Below are 21,889 nucleotides of genomic sequence, written 5' to 3' on the forward strand. Positions count from 1 at the left end.
TTCTACATCTGTACAGTAAAAAATACTAGGTGTGTAAGAAAAAACAAACAAAAAAAAACAACAACTAACAAAACAACTGTGCTTTGACCTGATATTCAGCACACATGTAAGATGTACCAACCTTTTTGTTTTTTCAAATTGTCCAACTTCATTTAAAAATATTATTTTAACTTTGAACTATTTTCTTAAATCTATATAGCTGTAGAAGCCCTCTCCAGTCCACTATCTATCAATTGTGTAGCTGTAAAGAAAAGAAAAAAGCTTGAGTGAATGGGATATAATCCTGTTGACCTTGGTATTTTTGATTGCAAAAGTGAGGTCTTTTAAAAAAAAAAAAAAAAAAAAAAAGGCAAGAATCTCCTCTAAGCTTCTTTATAACAAAAATAAATCTATGGAACATCTTTGAAAGATGAACATTAATCAATACTGAGTGTGATAAAAAGGTCAGGTCACACAGGATGTGAAGGTACATGAACACTGACCTTGCTTTGCAATCCAACTTTCATTGATCTACCAGCTTTAGGTATCCACACCAAAACCAAACCAACTCATCATCATCCAATGACAATCAGTTTTCAGTAAATTGTTTGTTCATGAGGTACAGTGTTGACAGAGGACCTCATATAGCAGCTTCTAGACTACACCTCATCCCTGACCTGAACACGCCCTTCTCTTTAGTCCTGGGTTCTCAAGCAGATGCTGAGACAAACTGAGACCTGAGAAAAACGTGAGCTGAAAGGCATGGATGAATTTTCCTACTGCGCAATACCCCACATTCCTATAAACTATATGGAAAATAGCCATTTTGGGGGGGTACATTTTTTTAATTTTATTTTGTGTGTTAAATGTTATTTCCATGCTACAGATAACTGTTAAAAACAACTCATATTTAGATTTTATTTTATATATTTCTTTCTTTATTTATTTATTTATTAGTGGATATGTATAGTTGTTCATAAAAAAAATAAAATCTTGCGATTATCAATATGGTTCTGGTAATGTAGAATGCACGCAGGTTAATTATGCAAGAACTATATCTGTGTTGCCATCCTTGTCATGTATCTGTTCATTGGTAATTCACGAAGTGCTTTTATACAGACGTCTCGTGTTATAAATGTTATGTACAGATATACAGTGCCTTGCGAAAGTATTCGGCCCCCTTGAACTTTGCGACCTTTTGCCACATTTCAGGCTTCAAACATAAAGATATGAAACTGTAATTTTTTGTGAAGAATCAACAACAAGTGGGACACAATCATGAAGTGGAACGAAATTTATTGGATATTTCAAACTTTTTTAACAAATAAAAAACTGAAAAATTGGGCGTGCAAAATTATTCAGCCCCCTTAAGTTAATACTTTGTAGCGCCACCTTTTGCTGCGATTACAGCTGTAAGTCGCTTGGGGTATGTCTCTATCAGTTTTGCACATCGAGAGACTGAAATTTTTGCCCATTCCTCCTTGCAAAACAGCTCGAGCTCAGTGAGGTTGGATGGAGAGCATTTGTGAACAGCAGTTTTCAGTTCTTTCCACAGATTCTCGATTGGATTCAGGTCTGGACATTGACTTGGCCATTCTAACACCTGGATATGTTTATTTGTGAACCATTCCATTGTAGATTTTGCTTGATGTTTTGGATCATTGTCTTGTTGGAAGACAAATCTCCGTCCCAGTCTCAGGTCTTTTGCAGACTCCATCAGGTTTTCTTCCAGAATGGTCCTGTATTTGGCTCCATCCATCTTCCCATCAATTTTAACCATCTTCCCTGTCCCTGCTGAAGAAAAGCAGGCCCAAACCATGATGCTGCCACCACCATGTTTGACAGTGGGGATGGTGTGTTCAGGGTGATGAGCTGTGTTGCTTTTACGCCAAACATAACGTTTTGCATTGTTGCCAAAAAGTTCGATTTTGGTTTCATCTGACCAGAGCACCTTCTTCCACATGTTTGGTGTGTCTCCCAGGTGGCTTGTGGCAAACTGTAAACGACACTTTTTATGGATATCTTTAAGAAATGGCTTTCTTCTTGCCACTCTTCCATAAAGGCCAGATTTGTGCAGTATACGACTGATTGTTGTCCTATGGACAGAGTCTCCCAGCTCAGCTGTAGATCTCTGCAGTTCATCCAGAGTGATCATGGGCCTCTTGGCTGCATCTCTGATCAGTCTTCTCCTTGTATGAGCTGAAAGTTTAGAGGGACGGCCAGGTCTTGGTAGATTTGCAGTGGTCTGATACTCCTTCCATTTCAATATTATCGCTTGCACAGTGCTCCTTGAGATGTTTAAAGCTTGGGAAATCTTTTTGTATCCAAATCCGGCTTTAAACTTCTCCACAACAGTATCTCGGACCTGCCTGGTGTGTTCCTTGTTCTTCATGATGCTCTCTGCGCTTTAAACGGACCTCTGAGACTATCACAGTGCAGGTGCATTTATACGGAGACATGATTACACACAGGTGGATTCTATTTATCATCATTAGTCATTTAGGTCAACATTGGATCATTCAGAGATCCTCACTGAACTTCTGGAGAGAGTTTGCTGCACTGAAAGTAAAGGGGCTGAATAATTTTGCACGCCCACTTCATGATTGTGTCCCACTTGTTGTTGATTCTTTACAAAAATTACAGTTTCATATCTTTATGTTTGAAGCCTGAAATGTGGCAAAAGGTCGCAAAGTTCAAGGGGGCCGAATACTTTCGCAAGGCACTGTATCTTGTTTAAAGTTCAACTTACCCGTTGCAAGATGGCTTTGTGTTAGCAAAGGCATGGGGCCGGGTGGCCAAGTGTAGTGTATCCTTGAGTTGAATTTGGCCCTGTCATGTGAACAATGAATAGGTTTGTTTCTCTTTAATCTCTTTTGAATAAAGGATTATAGAGTTATTATTTGTCTTTTGTAACATATATGCCAAAAAAAAAAACCATTTTGATTAAGGGGTCATTCTTCTCTTTGTGTGGTTGTTTTATTATATTTGTATTGACCCTGTGTTTAAAATAATGTTTGCTGTTTGCACATGGTTTGTGATATACCTGAAATAAATAATAATAATAATAATGTCTAGCAGTACTTCTATCTACTTTTTACATTATAGTGACAGTTTCTAAAACTTGCCTACTACAAAAAATATACTTTTTGAAGCTATTTCAGTTGTTTATTTGTTATATACAAATTGGCAATAACAAATCCTTGGCCTTAGGTGACTCAAGAAGAATATTTCTATTACCTTCCTGGGGTTTACTGTCTTTTCTCTAAGAAGTCTCTGTGTGCATTATTAACCAGCAAGAAAGATATAGACCATGCCTAAGGGATGTACTGTGTATGTTCACTTAGATCACTGTTGAGGAAACATTAGAAATGCTATGCACAGTATACCCCATATGAAAGTACTTCAGGTGCTGAAATGACCCCCTCTAGCAAATTAATAAGACAACATTATCTGTACAGGCATCAGTTTAGATAGCATCATTGGTCTTAGGGGAAATTACAAAGCACAAATCAAAACGATGCAAACAAAACATTATTTTAAAACATATGATTCTAGTAGAACATGCAAAGCAAGCAATTTTTTAGCGAAATTGTAAAGTATAGTTAAAATATATTGCCCACAGGCTAATAAATGATTTAGGTACATTTTTCCTCTTCTTGAAAATGCTGCAAGGTACATAAATATAATGATGGGGAAAAACAAACTGCATCTTTAAAGCCCTGGAACATGAGACTCAGTTTAAAACTCTCCAAACATATATGAATATGAATATAGGCTGCAGAACATAATTCAAGTTTAGGGGATAAAAGACCAGCTAAATTATTGATGTTTAAACCTTTTGCTGTTACAGTGGTATGCTTCTGTCATTTTATTTTATATATTTATTTAGTTTAAGCATTTTAAAAGTGTCTGCATTGTCTGTCATAAAAATAAATAAATACATAAAACATTCCATTGTAATCAAGATGGTTTCTATGTGGTTTGCGCATTTGTACTGTCAGCAAATCCTGTTACTAGCTTATGTGAAGATGTGTGGGGCATTATGTTCAGGTTTACTCAGGGTTTCTAGTTTACTTAAACATCGTTGTGGCTCAGGTCCAACAATGCTGCACTTGTGCACCTGCTGGCAATGACTACTTTAAGATGATAATGCATCTTCCCACCATGTCACAATTTTGCACACATGATTTGATGAGCAAGACAGATTTCAGGCATATTCTTTGGTGACCACAGTCCCTAGATATCAATCCAATTGAGCATGTTTGGGATGAACTTGACAGCTGCTGTATTCGTCATCACAATACTCTGCACCAAATGCTACTAGATGTTACTAGACAGCAGAGTTTATAAATGACATTTTATCACTGTACACAAAAATGCAAATTCATCCCGCAATAATATATATCTATAAATACATTATGATAAACTCTGTCTGTATAGAAAATAAAGTGCATTTACTGTGCTTCCAATTTTGCTCAAACTAAACGTGAAAGAAAAAAAAAAATAACATATATACAAAGGCTTTACTGGATATGTTCTTTTCTAAAGGGAAGAATAAATGTGTTCCTTTAAATGTGCAGAAGTGGTGCCACCCCAGCTAAGGCCCATTTTGAAGGGTTTTCTTTGGTATTCAAGTTGTCAATTCCTTCAGGTCGAGCATCTGTCATTATTCCAGTCTAAAAGAAAGAGGAACATGAATTAATGTTGGGCAAAAAGATTATGATATAACATAGCAGTAAAACAGCAAGTTACACTATGGGTCAACAACATACTTGAGGTTTGGATCAGTTATTTTTGCTACTTTTATAACGTTCTAGTTGTTTTATTCATCTCTCTAAAACGGGTCCCTGCATACATAACTGTCCTAACTCATTTGTAAAAGCAGAATTAAAGTGTCAGAAAAATACATCAATATGTGCACAAACCTGGCATGGTTTATGATTCCAGAACAGAAAGATTTTATGACAACATGTTATGAATACTTAAAAACCTGTGATGTCTATTTGCAATCAATTATGAAATATGACAGGATATTGTTTGGCTTGAATGGAGAAACAACTGTATAATACTTGATACTCTGTGAGCTACCGGACCATGTCCGCTTTTTCATAAGTTTAAAGGGACGTCATGTGATCAAAAATAAAACCTGAAAACTTCAAGCCCCATGTATATCTTTACTGGGCATTTTTCTGCCCACTAGTGTTAACTTTAGATAAAGGTTTATAGAGAATGTCTAGCGCCAGATATACAGTACAATACAAAAGCTGCAAACGTGCTAACAGGTGTTGAAGTTCCATACAAACACATTATTAGTTGGTTTTATAAAACCATAGAAGATAACCTTCTGCTCAGCATGTATTCTGGGACATTTCAGTAAAACTTTGATTTTGATTTATCGATAAAGGGAGCACGATTAACTCCTACTTCAGAATTCTTAGGAAATGTATTGTTATAACTGTGTGGAATAAAAACTACTTCTGGTGAATGCTTTGTCAGCCAGTGTTGGATATATGGTTCAGTTCATTTCACTGTAGAATCAGTACATTTGTCTATGCTAGAACTGCAGCAGATGTTACATCCAATAAATGCTCTTTTCCTGTCTAAAGATGATTTATTATTTTCAGCAGATGGATTTCAAGCAAAAAATTTCATTTCTCACCAAATGTTTCCTGTCATTAAAAAGCTCTTAATTTTAGGTGGGGAGTAAGCAATGTACATCATTTTATAAAAAAAAATATTAAAAGATGTTTGTCATGTAGCTGGGATGGCTGGAGGAAAGTTGTATAGTTGGTGAACAGGCCAGTTAAACCCTGCAATATTATTGCACAGATGCACTTTTACATAACTGAACAATGGCCAGCTTCTAAAATGATCATGGACCATATTACTGTATTTCTTTAAATCTCAGAGCTAATAAAAAATAAAACCTCAATATAAATGAATAGCCCATGGGTAACCATGATGTTAATAAAGCATGTAGAGCTTATCAGAGCATCACTGCTATAAAATGCTGTTAAAATTCCAACATTAAAATAAACCCTGTACACCAGTATCTAATGAAAGAACATGGCATCATCATCATCATCATCATCATCATCATCACATTCCAATTCATGTTAGGGTGTGGGACTGATTTTGAAACTCTCTGAATTATAACCGTCAATGGTCAAAATACCATGAACAGTTAAGCATCATTCATAACACAATGCATACAACTGCAGTTACTGGGTCCAAAATACTGCAATATCGAGAATACTGTAGTGCTGCTGTACTTTAAGGTTTGTTGTAACAAGTTCAGTAACTTTGTGCTTTAGGCATGTCTTGTTTATTATCATATGGCAGTTAATGAAACATTTGAAGGATTTGTACATTTTTTTATTCACTTTCAATTCTGCATCTTGTACCTTATCCCGTTTCCTCCTTTTCTTAAATACCAATGTATGTTTTCGTAGATCTAATCAAAATCTGACATATGTTGTAAATCCCACTCCATTACCATCAACACAACTAAAAATCACATGAAGTAATACTATGTCCTGATAGTTCTTCTAGTAGCAGATGGCAATGGGTATCTGAAATTGGAATCTGATAAAAATCTATACAATTTAATGTATCCTAGCAAGATCAATATTATCTCATTAGCCCTACAAAAATCATTTATGGCTACTGATTAGATTATGTCTAACTATATTAAATCCGTATTTAAAGAACTTTTAACTCAACTGGCAATTACCTGGGAGATAACACCCTAAAAGAAGTCTGTATTTTTGAGATTACTAAAGGGACACATCAAGTACTTTGAGAAATATGCACTTGAAATGTGAGAGAAGGAATGGGTGGAGAAATTGAAAGTTAAAATCGGTGTACTATCACTTCTGAAACTGATATCAAGTCCAGCATACTAAAGGCTACACATAAAGCTGCATAACAAGTACATGTACATAGTAGTTAGAACTGCAGTTAGAATAGTGCACACATTACAATAAAGCCAGCCCTAAATAAATGTTCTTGGCTGTAAATAAAAGTCAAAGAGTAATCAAATTCCTGTCGCCTCACTTTACGATATGTGCCAGCTCAAACGAACAAGAGTTAAGTGGGGAAATGTACTTGAATTGATGATTTAATAATATTGTTCATGTACAGTGATTGCATTTGACTGGAGTGTTAACCATATCCTGATGTATTTTAAAATGATGCAAATCGCCATTCACCATTCTTCCAGATTCCAAAGGGAACAGGTTACTGAAACAAATGGTTCCTTAATATATATTTTTTTCTACAGCTCAATATCTATAATTTTTAGCTGCCTTTGTAAAGAAGTTAACTGTAGTGACTATTTACCTGGAGCAATTTATAAAGTGGGTCATATGGCATCTTCATTAGTGAATTTAGTTCATCAGAACCCATCGGGAACCAGTTATTTCAGTGAAAAGCTTTAAGAACTTTCTTAGATTCAACCTTGACTTTCTTCCTGTGACTAATTGCCACACAGTATAAAATAGGCGACAATACAAGGCTCATATAATGAAGGTGACTGGGATAAAGTTACCAGTCATCAATCTGAGGTAATTCTGGCAGGTGGAGGTCTCGGCCAAGTTTTGTTGCTTTCTTTGCACTATATGCTTACTTACATAAGCAGAGCGCCACATAATCTCTTCTGTTCCAGGTCACAATGAAGCATTAATACCTTGCGCAGCAGGCATTACCTGATAGATAATTGACCGCGGTGACAGCAAAGTGCCCTGAGCAAATTGTTTACAAATTGTATTGCCACTGTATCCTTCTGACCCCCAAAGTTGGATTAAAGTTATGTGTTTGAATTTTGCAGAGATGTACAGTACATGCCCCTGGTCAATGGCTAAACACTAGGTTCTGAAAACAAAATTCTCATCAGTTTTTTTCAGACAGTAAAAATTTAACAGAGTTACGAAACCAGTCATTAACAACAACCATTTCATTTAGGGGCTTATGAGTAGTCTGATGTTTTTTTGTTTTTTTTTTCAAATTAATTTTAAAATTGTAAATGTTTTTTTTTTCCCCTTCATTCAAAAATAATGCTAATAACATAAATAGCTTTGGGACTCTAGCTCTTAAATGGTAGAATATGTAGTAAATACTGCTACATTTAAAGCATATAAATAACAGTTTCCGTTTTATAAGTCAAATGTTACATTCGGCCATGCCATTTCCTCTTCTAATTCAGCATTTTGGCAGTGCATTCCACAGTTTTTTATTTGAAAAATTGACCAACCCATATGCTGATCTATCTATATCCTAAATATCTACATCCCTTTCTCCAGACAAGGTTTTCTTTACCCTTGAGCAACATATATTTTCCTTTGACCCATCACCTCTTGAATTTCAATAAGAAGGGTCTTTATAATGTCAGTCGACAGAACGTGTGTCTTAAGGAGGGCTTTGTATGGAGTCTCTTAAATGGAGACAGTCCTTGATGGCTGCTTACTTTAATATTTTAGACAACATCTAATTTCTTTACTGTAAAGAGGTGTTCAATTCCAAGTTCAAAGTCCTAAGATTACATAGTCCAGACTGGTAAACATAAGTGAAGTGTCACACTTTATATTATACAATCATGAACAGGAATTCATTGATAAGGAGTAATTGATTGACAAGTTTACTTTCTGTAATTCGGTAATCTAGGTAATACCCGTTAATGTACACTAGGTTAATATCCTGGACATACTACGTAGAGGCCACTCAGAAAACGTATAGTGAGGGGAGGAATGGGACAAATAGATAACCTGCATTAGTCCTGGGCTTAAAGAATGTACTGTACATTGTGTCTTTTTTTTAAATGCGATTCCTTACTGATGTATTTCTTCCACTATAACTCTCAACTGTTTTCAGTGTCCATGGCTTTAGAAATATATGGGATCGATGAACAACCATGTACATGTCAGCCTTTCATCTCCTGTTAGGGGTAACGTCAGACTTCTGAAAGTAAGTGGTCATATACTGGAATGAGGATCAACTGTATCCAGGGGAACTGGAACTAATATGTTGGCTTCTTTCTGTTTTTGCACTCTACATCCATGTTCTTTATTAATAGCAAACACTGTCTATTGTAAATTAAACAGAAGTAGCATGGAAAGCCTTTTAGCCGTGAACAATGTTCAATTTTGCCCCTAGGCTTCTGATTGGCCACCAGTCTCACAAGGCAGCTACACATTCTCACCTTGCATGTAGCAAGGTGGTGCCCTACTTTAGCCTCTCACTATCTTTCAAGTTCCTTAAATCTTGAACTTTTTTCGATTTAAAAAGCAAATGAACCAAAAACAGGCGTAGTAAGCGCAACCTTTTGTTTAATTAACTTTCTTTCCTGGCAAATTTTAACTTCATGTTAATGAACAAAAAATACTAAGTATGTTTTTCTTCTAGGATTAACACAGGTTAGGGTTACTGACATAACAAATTACCATATATGGTCTCAGGTAACAAAATAAGTGATTCCCAAGATATCTCATTCATAAATATAAAAAAACTAGAATGGTAGAATGTGTAGTAAAACTAAAATAATCTTCAAAATGAACTGACAAATGTATCTCAATCTCTTCAAGACATAGCTCAATTAACCAGGTGCAAATACAGTGAAAAGTATATCCTCATAACCTACAGTTAAAGCATGTGGATTAACTTCTTGCAACAGATGCCTATGCAAAAAATCCAGGCAATTCTGATAGATCATAAGCGGTCTATGCTTTGTGTTTTTTTTTTTTTTTTAAAACAGTACATTCCTCATGACAAGGAGATGGCAACCTCTCTAAACACATTCTTACTCACTGGCCTGCTGACCGCATCTGCCCCAATTCAACATGTATAACGTTGCAGCTACCATTAAACAGCTGGGTGTTTTTGAGAAGGGTTTAGTAATTGTCCACAGACACCTGCCTTGTATTTGCAATCAATGGGAGCAATCAGAGGTTGTGTTTGAGTAAGACACAGCTGGAATTCAGCTTTTTCAAATGTCGGTTCAATTGGGTTATTTTTTTTAATTAAACACACACTTCCTCCAGCTGCTAAGCTCTAACAGTTTCACTAGGTGATGTAGACCTCAAGCAGACTGAACTGTCCTATGGAGCCTGCAGATTCTATTATGCAATGACACAATAGAAATGTAGCCCTGTGTCTGTCTACTGAAGCATTGTATGTGTGATGCAAACATGAAGAGACATACATTAACAACAAACAGCCAGTTGCAAGCGTTTTCTTTGTTTTGTGTCCTCGGAATGGAATGTGTATTAAAGAAAATGTGTTTTTCAATCGCTTCTCTAACATTTATCCAGGTCTGAAATCCCTGAGTGTCAAACATGCTTAAGTAGGACACCCCCTTATACTTGTTTACCATGGCACTTTGATCATGCCTTTTCCATGGTAATACCTTGTATTAACCATAGTTCACCCTGGTTTACCATGTTTATTAATATGCTTTACTATACCTCACTGTTCTTTACATTGCTTTCCTATGCTTTACCATGTTTTCACAATGCTTTTACTATGGTAAACTTCTATCAGGGCACTGTTGCAATGATTTCCCCAAAACTATAAAATTCCAAACTGACAAAAGATAAAACTGAAGTGAAATGGTACTTAGTCAGAGTGTTCAGATGTCTGTTTTCTTTTTTAGGTTTGTGATGAAAGGAGCTGGTGTCACTACTAGCAGGTACATGCAAATAATGAGCCTGCATACCCTAAACAAAACCTTTTTTTATTTTTTTTAAATGCATCCTAAGTGAAAAGCTGACGCTGGACTTTAAAAAAAAATATTGTAAAATTACTGTGTATACCTAATAAAAAACTAAACTGACTAAAACAGCTAAATGTAAACATATTGATAGAAAACAAAATGGTAGTTGAGGTCCTGAAAGGGATACTGTGTTGTATTTCTGTGACTTTGCAAAAGATGTATTCTATAATTCAGATGTTATTTGCAATGGTATGAAAAAGAAAGTGTGCATTTTAATAAAGTGCATTTTAACAACCTGCAAGAAATAAACAACCATATGATGGGCATGTTGTTTATTTTATGTTTAAGTTGAATATCACAAATGCTACTAACTAAAAAGTGGTTATATATATATGTGTGTGTGTGTGTGTGTGTGTGTGTAATATAAATGGGACTACATAAGTGGAGAAATATCTGCACTTCAGTAACATATACTGGTAACTTTATACAGATTTATATAGATATAAATTCATACTCCAGCATGGTCCCTGCTTTTTCTAGGTCCTTAGGTTGTAGCGTAATAGAAAGAAAATGCTTGTAATGTTTGTTAATGATCAAATAAGGGCCATATTATCTATAACATGAAAAAAAGATTTAAATCATTTGTTAACTCTGGAAATCGGTATAAACTTTTAGTCCTGTGTATAGTGAAGTCGTCATGGAGATACAATGTCTGAGGTCACACAGTTTAGTTCAGGGGCTGCGTGCACGCATACAGGCTCAGAGCTGGATCACAGCGCTCCTCAAGTGTAAACGGGTGGCTCCTATGAATCTTTTAATCGAATCGACCCTAAGCCAGCCCAGGTCGCAGCATGTGAGCCAATCCATTTGCATCTTGCTATTATTGCACTCTAGATGAATAACCATTAAAATGGACCTACCTGAGTGTCCCAACGAGTTCCCTCCTTGAACAGGCCATGCACATAGACCCCCTCTCGCGAGGGGCTACTGAAATCCTCTTGGCTCTTTTTCGTGACGTCACACTGCAGGCACATTTTACCCAGGTGCCATTTGTTCTTTCTCGACATGGACTGTATGATGGCTGTAAGGAAGGACTGGGGATTAAGGAAGCCTGCGAGCCACACTGCGGATGGGAGAGCAAAGTCTGAGGTCCAGGTTCCAGCTCCTTGATCCGGCTGAAGAGGTCGACAAACCAGCCTGCCAATCCAGCCATCGAAGGGTATGCCCGTTTGGTCCAAGTCTCTGGCACTTGGTCCAGGAAAATGGCATTCTGTAAGTTTTCCATATCACTGGTCATTGTTAGTTCACCCTAAAAGAAAATGGAACAAAAAATGGTCAGTGTATCAATAGTAACATTTATCTTAACTACAGGCAAGTATTTAATTACAAATAGTAAAGTATAGGTTTATGGAGAGAGGATGAGTTTAAATAGTGTTAACAAGTTTTTGTTTCCTGACTGCAGCCAAGACTTCCAAGATACATATTTCCAAAGTTTTTTTTTTTTTTTTTAATTTATTCAAAAAGCAATCTGGTAATATTCAGTCACATAAAAAGTCAGAATTAGATTTAAAAAAAAAAAAAAAAAAATCTGTCAAAAGCTACTGGCAGCTCCTGTGAATAAGCAAATACCACTATCTCAGGACCTCATTAAACTGCATCATCAGAAGAGAAGTGGTCAGAAAAAAACTGACACGTCACTTTGGTAAAAAGCCTGCTCTTTGAAATGACCTTTTCCAAACTTTTTTGCAAAAAAAAAAAAAAAATAGTTATTAGTGTAGTTTACAATGACTGAAAGTTGTCCCCTTTTCAGTGTATTCCCCTGACTGATAGATGCTCATTTATTACACCAACCTCATTAACTGTTTATAGGTGCTAAGACAAACATACCCATGCTGGCAATATAAACTGCACACACACACTGTTCTTGGCTTCAATATGTGGCAACTGGAGACTGTGTTATTTTGTGCATTTTACTTCTGCAGAAGTGTATAGTTCATGCAAGATTCAAATTCTAGTTTAGAAGTATGCCACAAAAAGACATTAGCACAAGACAATTATATTAAAGTAACTTTAGTCATTGAGGACAGCAGCTGTATAATTTAAAAGGAGGGAGAGGGTGAAAACAAGACCAAAACCAAACTAAAACAATGCAAAACATCTTGAAAACTAGACGACGCAATTACACTGATGTGGAAGTCCTTTACTGGCAGTTAATGACTTGCAAGGACTTCCACATCAGTGTAATTGCTTTTTGATTACAAACCAGCCCGCTCGTGGTTCTAACTGTACTGCAGGTACCCTTTTAACTTTATAAAAGCAGCACAGATGTCAGTTAAAGTAATCAGAGAGATAAGAAGAGTACTGAAATCCAATTTAGTGGCAAGCAATCCTATCACTTAACTGTAGATATCCTTGTTTTGTGCTTCAAATTACAGTGGTAGAATCTAATACCATTGGGCAACAGACTGACAATCCTTCATCCTGATTGGCTGAGCCAATGTCCATTATTCAATGAGGTTTATAATTTATACCTATCAGAAATATTGGTGCTTTCTGGTTTTAAAAACCTGTGCTTTATTACGTGCCTTTAGTAGGCTACCAACTACCTTGTCAACGGTGACACATCTTTGCTTGAACAGCTACATTATTTATACTGTAATAATGCTTTATAGACAGGTACATGCATCTTTCTCAGTAATACATTTAATTTGGTGACACTTATTTAACAAGTGAAAAAAATCCCCAGATCTGCAGTGCTTCACAAACAAATCTAATGAGTTATTTGTTAAGGTGCTAATAAGTTTTTACTTATTATTCCACAGAGTACAGTAACGTTTAATTCAGTCCTCATCATGCAGGAAATACTCCCTCAGTGTCAAATGTTTTTAGAATGCAAGCATGGGTGAAGTAACCACAGCACTCCACGAACGTTCATGGTGTATCCTCCATGTATACAGTTTATGGAACAAGTTCAATGTATGAATAAGAAAGAAAGAAAGAAAGAAAGAAAGAAAGAAAGGAAGGTTTAAACCTAAAGTAAAAAGCTAAATTCAAAGAATTACTTTTCTTAGACCAAGCTGCCTAGCATTCCAGCACAATTTTGAACAGCAATTCACATGTTCCTTCTCTCTCAAAATAATGTATATATATATATATATATATATATATATATATATATATATATATATATATTATTCATAACTTGTTCATATGATAATGTTTATTACATTTTGTATTCTATTTTCTTCCCATCATAATGCGGCAGATTTAAAATTCAGTTTTTTGGCGGGTCTAACACAAAATAACGTGAAAGGCTTAAATTCTTTCCCTTAAGAGCACGTGCAATTGGCCTCATATCCGCTCTGTCTGCTCTAGGAATGTTCCCAGTGAAATAACATATTTATTCACGTGAGAGCATTGATGAGATCGACCAGTAGCTTTGTGCTGCTTTATAAACAGCGTCTGCAGAAAACAAAACACATGTGGCAATCGCTGTGAACTACAGTTCAGGAAACAAAAGCACCACAGTACAATAAGAAGAATGAGGTGGAATCATGTTTGAAGGCTTATTGTGAACTGGAGCGATGACTTTATAACAGCATGAATATTCACACTAAAGGTTGACATTTTAATGTAAATGACACCAGATGCATAAATCTAATAATACACTTCAATAATGATTATAAAATAGCTGTTTTAACCATTTACAGATATTAAAAGTTGTCTGCAGACCCCTGGGTTTTTTTAATAATGTACTTTTTTGTTCACCAGTATATAATGGAGAATGTATTGTATTTTCTCATTCAGCATCAGAACAATCAGTGGGGTTAATGAGATTTATTTTGGGTGGCAGATGGAAATACAGCTCTCTGAATATTTGTTGTAAAATAACCTTTTTTCACAGTTGATGAAGATGGTTTGGGGTTTCATTTAATGTGTAAAAATATCTAACCTTTGATACAGCTTATAGAAGCTATGAAAACAAATTTGAGTTCCTTGTATATTATATGTGTTAAGCTGAGAGAACACAAAGCCACTTTTTCAGGAACAGTTGCTTGAAACCTGGTTCCAGGAGACCGGGAGACCTAGTTTGAGGTAACTTTGCTGCATCAAACCCCCAAGTCTCCCCTGGTGTGCCATGCAATGGTCTGAAACCTAGACTTCTGAAACCAAGTTCCAAGCCACAAAGTGGCTTCATGTTCAGTTTTAGATGTACCCAACTCCCCTTTACTTCACTTTCAGCCCCAGGTTGACCTCTCTGAAGGAGCGCTTGATCTCCCGGGTAAGCATGTTCATGTGCTCGCACTCCTGGATGGCCACCACAATGTAAGGTGTCCTCTCTTCCACCTTGCCCATCAGCTCAGGGATGTTAACATCATCTAGCAGCTTCTCCATTATATCATCCAAAACAGCCTTCACCTGCAGTGGAAGGTTAGAACAGCATTCTGTGAGGAACCCAGCAATCCCAGTCTCTGACAGCTCTCTGCATATTAAAACAGAACTCTGCCTCGTCGTGACTACTGAGATTGCCTTTCTTGAAGGTGATTCATGTCCCCCTTCCCCATGTCACAATTGCTTATGACAACACTATTAAGGATTATTGGAACCAAAGGTGCGGTTTTAAGAGCAGGCGTCTACTACAATGAATGTTAAGTGGCACTTGCTGAGGGCAGCTTAAGAAGGGCTAATAATTCATGGTTTCGGTAGCAGGTTAATAGAAACCGATAGTTTGAAATGAGTATAGTCAAGCTAGAGAGAGAAAAACAAAAGTTTATAATCTTGGCAATTTGAACTCAAATGGAATAAAGCGCACGCTTCTCCTGTAATTATTTGAAATATGTGAATAGGCCATTGAAACAGCTAATAAAGGATCTATGTAATAAGTGGTTTGATTCTGAGCCACAAGGCAGTATAATAAGGAGCTGCCACACTGCTCGCATATTTTAGGCTACTACTGATCAAGATAGACTGCATCGCTTATAACAGTGATGGCCCTGAAGATTTTAGAAAGTGATGAGGTAAAAGAACCATTTAGTGGCAGAAAAACTAAAATGAAAACCAGTAAGGAGATGCCAGAATGACAGTAGCACAGCTATCAGTCAGATAAGGACAAGTGGGCACTCGATGGAGCCCACAGTTCACATGCATGGTCCTGAACAAAGTTCATTGTCAATTAACTGCAGGGTTCTTTGTTTTCACTGTATATTTTAGAGGAGTGCACAAAATACTACAATACAGCACTCGTATTTAGAGTAATGAATTTATTTTGAGATGACTCCTTCATTGAAACAACCTGTTAGTCAGGTCGGTGGTAAAGACAGAGGCTTTGCTGCTTCAGATTATAAAATTCTATGTATTTCTTGCTTCTGACCAGCTGAAACATAGCCTGACTTAGGAAGGGCACATAAGAAAATAAAGCAATATTGTTTTTGCAATACTGACTTTTCTACATGACAGATACATTTTAAAAAAAAAGAATAACATTTGAAGTATACACAACATTTGAAAGTTGATTGATTTTCCATCCAACTCACTTGCTTTCCTGTTGTTTACCAGATATACCTGGTCATTATCGTTTACGTAGCGAAACAGAATTCACAATTCAATGAAGAACCCTTGGCTCAAAATAAATATTTCACTCCAAAAGGTGATTTTGTGCACTCTTGAAAAACGAAGACACTAACTTAACTGTTATTAAAATCTGTGCAATTTCTGGCAAGAAGTCACTGCATGCCATGTTAGTTTTACTGCTCCAAAACACTTCAGAAAGTCCCTAGTGTTCAAATACTTTATTTATTTATCCTGCTCTTGTGCCTTTGAGTTCTCTTTACACTGCTTTAATATTTCATTATATCTGGTCTACGGCAACATGGTTTTGTATTCTCAAAAGCCTTCATACAATATAAATATGATAAAATACACTCTGAACATTCAGTGACAAATCCTTTTATTCTAGAGAAACTGTCCTATTACCTTTCAGCTTTGAATAAGCACAAACATTAAAACAATGGGGATGTGGCTAATAGTCTAATGTACAAGTTTCATAACTGACAAATATATATATAACACAGCAAAACAGACACATTTGTTGTATCAAAATGTATTGTGTGTTTTAATGCTCATCTTGCCAGTTAGTGTTGAACTCCTAAAGAAGTCAATTCTGTGATCTAACATTGAATAACTTGTTCATATGCGTTCTGAGAGAACATCACTAGACCTCTTTGGGGGCTTGTGAGTTATTTGTCTCTCCTCAGTCATGGAATACCTGCAGTACTCTATTTATGTTATGAATGATATGAATGCTGTACCAGTACATAATGTATGATATGGTAAGGTACAGTTGATGTCATAAATTGGATTACTTTGGCGAAAAGTGAGCTCTGAGTGGGTAAGGAAAAAAAGTTGTCTTTTTAAAAAAATTGATTTATTCTGTGTTACTTACTCACACATGACCATTGTTTTTTGTAATTATTATTTTGTTTTTTTTTTATATATATATATATATATATATATAAACTTTGGGCTGCCGGGTTCAAACACATCAGCTAACCTGCTCTTTTTCTTATAGGTTTCATATTGTGGGATAACACTTTCAAGAGGCAACACATGTTAGCAATTATATTTTTTATTAAAGATATTGCATCTATCCGGTTGACCTTCATGCTACTGTGAGTTATGGGAAAAAAAGATGTACGTTACACACAGTCCATAGGTATGATACAGGTGATGATTAATTGAGAGATTATATTGTGTACGTAGAAGAGGAAAAACACCCTGTTGCCAGAGGGCTCTGTCTGAATCAGATAAACACAGAAACATTAAACTGCTGCAATAGGTAGACCTTATGTGCTGCTGAATAATGGTGCCCCTCCAAGGATAAAACCTACGTGCTTTAACAGAGTTCTTTCCTTTCTCTCTCTTTTAGACATGGTTAGCTTACTAAGCAGTTAAACATGAAAATCGTTAAGCTCTGGAGGAAGCACAACTGCCTATTTACAACACCCACTGGGAAAAGCAAAGACAATTTTAAATGTACATAAGTTCAATAATACAGTAAGTAATACACAGCTACCCCTTTAGAATGCTATAGCCATGAGCCATTGTGTTCCACCTTGAAATGGTATCATGGGACACACTGGAGCAGTGACCAAACTGCTTTAAAATGGGTTCAGCAGTATTAAGGGTCGCCTTATAAAAGAGGTCGCACTGTATGTTGTTCTTATTGTTCACGTTTGAAATGTATAACATATTAAAACGAGTTGTAACCAATAGTTTGTAATATGCCCTCCCTTAAATTGTGAGGACATATACAGTATGCTTCTTTTTTTCATCATATACATGTAAGCTCAAATAAAGAATATACTTTCCAGTCATCTAAATTCAAAATACAGTAGTGTTAAAGTCTCTTCATTCTGGTATTTACATGCTTTTATAAGCTTTATAAGAGATGAGGTGGCTCTGTAAAGTTTCTTGTCTAGCAGCTTCAATACTTTATTTTATACTGGTACATCAATTTCAAAATTATATTTTTGAAACAATGTTGGATTAAAGAAAAATCACCCCAGGAGACACAGTGATTGGAAGGGAGTTAGAAAGCTGTTGGAATTCTTGGAAAATGTATCTCCAATCAGCCTTTGCAACCACAAGCAAATGCTTTGTCTCCTATTAGTTGTGTAATTACATTTTCCTAGGAACCAATCCCATCCCATAGACTTAATGTAATTCTGATAGTAGCAACTGCACGCCGCTTATTGACAACTTTATTACTAGTTGCCAGTGCTACAGAGCGCACTTGCATGATTTATGCATGTACTTCATGCAGCTTGTATAACACACTGACTTCGCAACTGCATATTTCTGATGGACTGAGGCAGAATCGTGGCTTTGAAACTCTTTCTGAAGCTGCACAGAAAATTGTAAAAAGCAGACAACATTGGACAATTTCTTATTTTAAAATTGTGTTCTTTAGAATTGATTGTAAGTACAACACATATTATTTTATGTTTGCTTTACTCATTGTAAGGACAATTGTAGTACATCGTTGTGTAGTGCTATTTAAGCCTACTGCCTTTTTTTTTTGTTTTACACATGCATGAAGTAAACAGTTCTATGTTTGGGTATTTCATGTTTCTCATGTGTGTCTGTGTCTAAGATCTTTGCCAACTAATTATATATATATATATATATATATATATATATATATATATATATATATATATATATAATTATTGTGTTCAGTTCTGGTCACCTCATTACAAAAAGGATATTGCTGCTCTAGAAAGAGTGCAAAGAAGAGCAACCAGAATTATCCCGGGTTTAAAAGGCATGTCGTGTGTAGACAGGCTAAAAGAATTGAATCTATTCAGTCTTGAACAAAGAAGACTACGCGGCGATCTGATTCAAACATTCAAAATCCTAAAAGGTATAGACAATATCAACCCAGGGGACTTCTTTGACCTGAAAAAAGAAACAAGGACCAGGGGTCACAAATGGAGATTAGATAAAGGGGCATTCAGAACAGAAAATAGGAGGCACTTTTTTACACAGAGAATTGTGAGGGTCTGGAACCAACTCCCCAGTAATGTTGTTGAAGCTGACACCCTGGGATCCTTCAAGAAGCTGCTTGATGAGATTCTGGGATCAATAAGCTACTAACAACCAAACGAGCAAGATGGGCTGAATGGCCTCCTCTCGTTTGTAAACTTTCTTATGTTCTTATATATATATATATATATATGTATGATATTACTATATATATATATATGTATGATATTACTTTTTTTTTTCCAAGGAAGTTCTGACCTCATCTTAGCCTGTAACTTTGTATTGACCATAAAATACAAAATCTGATTCCATCAAGCTGTGACTGTAGTATGGCATAATTTGAATAATTATAGAAATCAAGAATTGTTCTGCCTGATAACATTAAAAAACAACACTGAACCTTCTGTGTATTGTACTTTTCTGAGCTTTAGTTGAAATTGAAAACTTATCAGCTAAAATGGATTGCTCAATGATTTATTTCCTTACAACAATGGAACATGATTTAATTACAAATCTCTATATTCCCTGGAAAAGCAGGAGTTGGCCCTTAGCGATGATTGCTATCTTATTTCATTTGTAATGACTTCTCGCTCAGTTGATTCCTACAGAGGGGAGCTTGGTTTGCTCAGTCTGCACTTTCTGCAGAATGCTGTCACACATATCTTACCTTGGAATTAGCCTCCAGATAACTGTAAAGAACATTCACTGATATAGTGAGGTCTCCAGTGTTGATGGGGTACGACCGGTTCCAGTCTTGTGGTCAGAATTTTCGCCTCTGAAAGTAGCACAGAGCAAAGAGAATACTCGTAAACTCGCTCCCACCGCACACATCTCCAAAGTGTCCTGAAAGACAAAACAGGGTTACATTCTCAAGCAAAAAAAAAACAAAAACACTAAAACACATTAATATACAGTGCATAGAGAAGGCTGCATTTACAACAATTAGAAATTCAAACAAGCTCATGCATTATAATTTAAACCTGCTCCCATTACATTTTTGCAGCCATTAGTTTTCATTTTCAAAGCATCCCAAGTTTCTTTAGACAGGCACATGACTGCCAGACACTAAATTAATGAATTGGATTTAATTTTAATTGATGGCCCATTTAAGATCCTCAACTTTGGCAGTCCCAGAGGCTCGTTATTTCAAATGAGTTAAATAAAAACAAATGACAATATAGTTTCCAAGGAGAGAAGCTTAAATAGCCATTTCAATAACCCCCTGTAAAATGGGTTTTTTTCCTAAATTGTGAGGATAAATTCTGATTAATCCTCAGTGTCAGGGAGTTTAGTTGTATCCCTTTAATAGCAACAGAGCTTATTGAGAACAGCCAAGGACAGGCTTGCCAGGTGATGACACCCCAAAAACCAACAACTGGTATTTACCTGTACAATATGATCATCATAACAACTACTGTCGCTGCAGAGTCATAATAGGATCTCGGTTTGATGTCTCATCTCAAGGAGGGAGCACAATGAGGTTAAGTGGTCAACGGAGGTGGGATTGAACCTGGAACCTCCTGGTAACAAGCTCCTTTTGTAAAGCCCTGGACCACTGTCACTGTGATCTAGACCCTTTGATGATGTTCTAGAATTTTAGTTTCTCAGCAACAAAATAAAACAAAAATCATTTCCACTGGGAACATTGGAAAAACACCACAACTTTTAATAATTTACCTCTGAGGTCTTGAAAGCTTGTGATTAAATTATTGTTTAGTTAGTTCAAGAAAAGGTATCACCTCTCCTTCTCTTTAATTATCTAACAATTCCACATAATGGAAAAGGTAAGAGATTTGGATTGATTTCTAAAAGTTATTTGAATAATACAATGCTGTACATTGTAAATAACTTTTTCATATATTCAGAGTTTCACATATTCAGGAAGCAAAAAATTAGTTTGGCTTTTTTTATACATATTTTTTTCTAATACCGAAATCCAGAAGCTGACATTTTTATACAATAAAACAGTCTTTGCATGTATGAAGTCTGAGATACATACAGGACTCCACTATATCCCCAGGGTATAGTACTTTATGTAGTTGTTGGTTTTTTCTGCAAAACATTATCAGTATAACAAAAAACAGCATGCAGGGCACAACAGCTTTAATATTGAATAAATGAAGGTGGCCCCCTTTGAATGCTGCAACAGCACAACATGTAACACTATCAACAGAGATAACAATCTTAGCAGTTCATCTGGTCTTAATGGGTTGTAAGCAACTGTAGAGGTAATGGGTTTTCACAGACTTGCCCGATAAGATGTGTTGAATGAGATATGTGTCAGGGCTATAGCGACATATTTTTACAACACAAATGAAGAGGAACATGGTGTCTGACTGCTGTATGACACCAAGCGAGGTGCTAAAGTCAAATTACATAACCGTGAAACCAAGTGAATACATGTAAATGTTGTACTGCAGCAAAAGTTTTGTAACAGACTCTCACAAGTCTAAAAACTACAAAACATAAATCAAGGATTTTTTAATTAATTAATTTTTTTTTTTTCTTGTCTTTTCGTGAGAGCATAAATGTCAGAGAGACATTCCCATTGCAAATTTCCCATAGGATTTCAATTTTCCTTGGGTGTTTGAAGAACAACATACATTAAAGTGCTTTTTATCTGTTCCATCAAGGAAATTAAAGTACCCTTTTTACAATGAT

At 36.0% G+C, this 21,889-nt stretch overlaps 1 pseudogene; it reads right to left on the reverse strand.

Annotated features, from left to right (window-relative positions):
• Window positions 1–2,711: 2,711 nt before the first annotated feature.
• The window catches only part of LOC117423616 (dynein axonemal heavy chain 9-like), a 93,460-nt pseudogene continuing 74,282 nt past the window's right edge, over window positions 2,712–21,889 (reverse strand).

Source organism: Acipenser ruthenus, chromosome 17 (assembly GCF_902713425.1).
Source record: "Acipenser ruthenus chromosome 17, fAciRut3.2 maternal haplotype, whole genome shotgun sequence".
Classification (NCBI taxonomy): Eukaryota; Metazoa; Chordata; class Actinopteri; order Acipenseriformes; family Acipenseridae; genus Acipenser; species Acipenser ruthenus.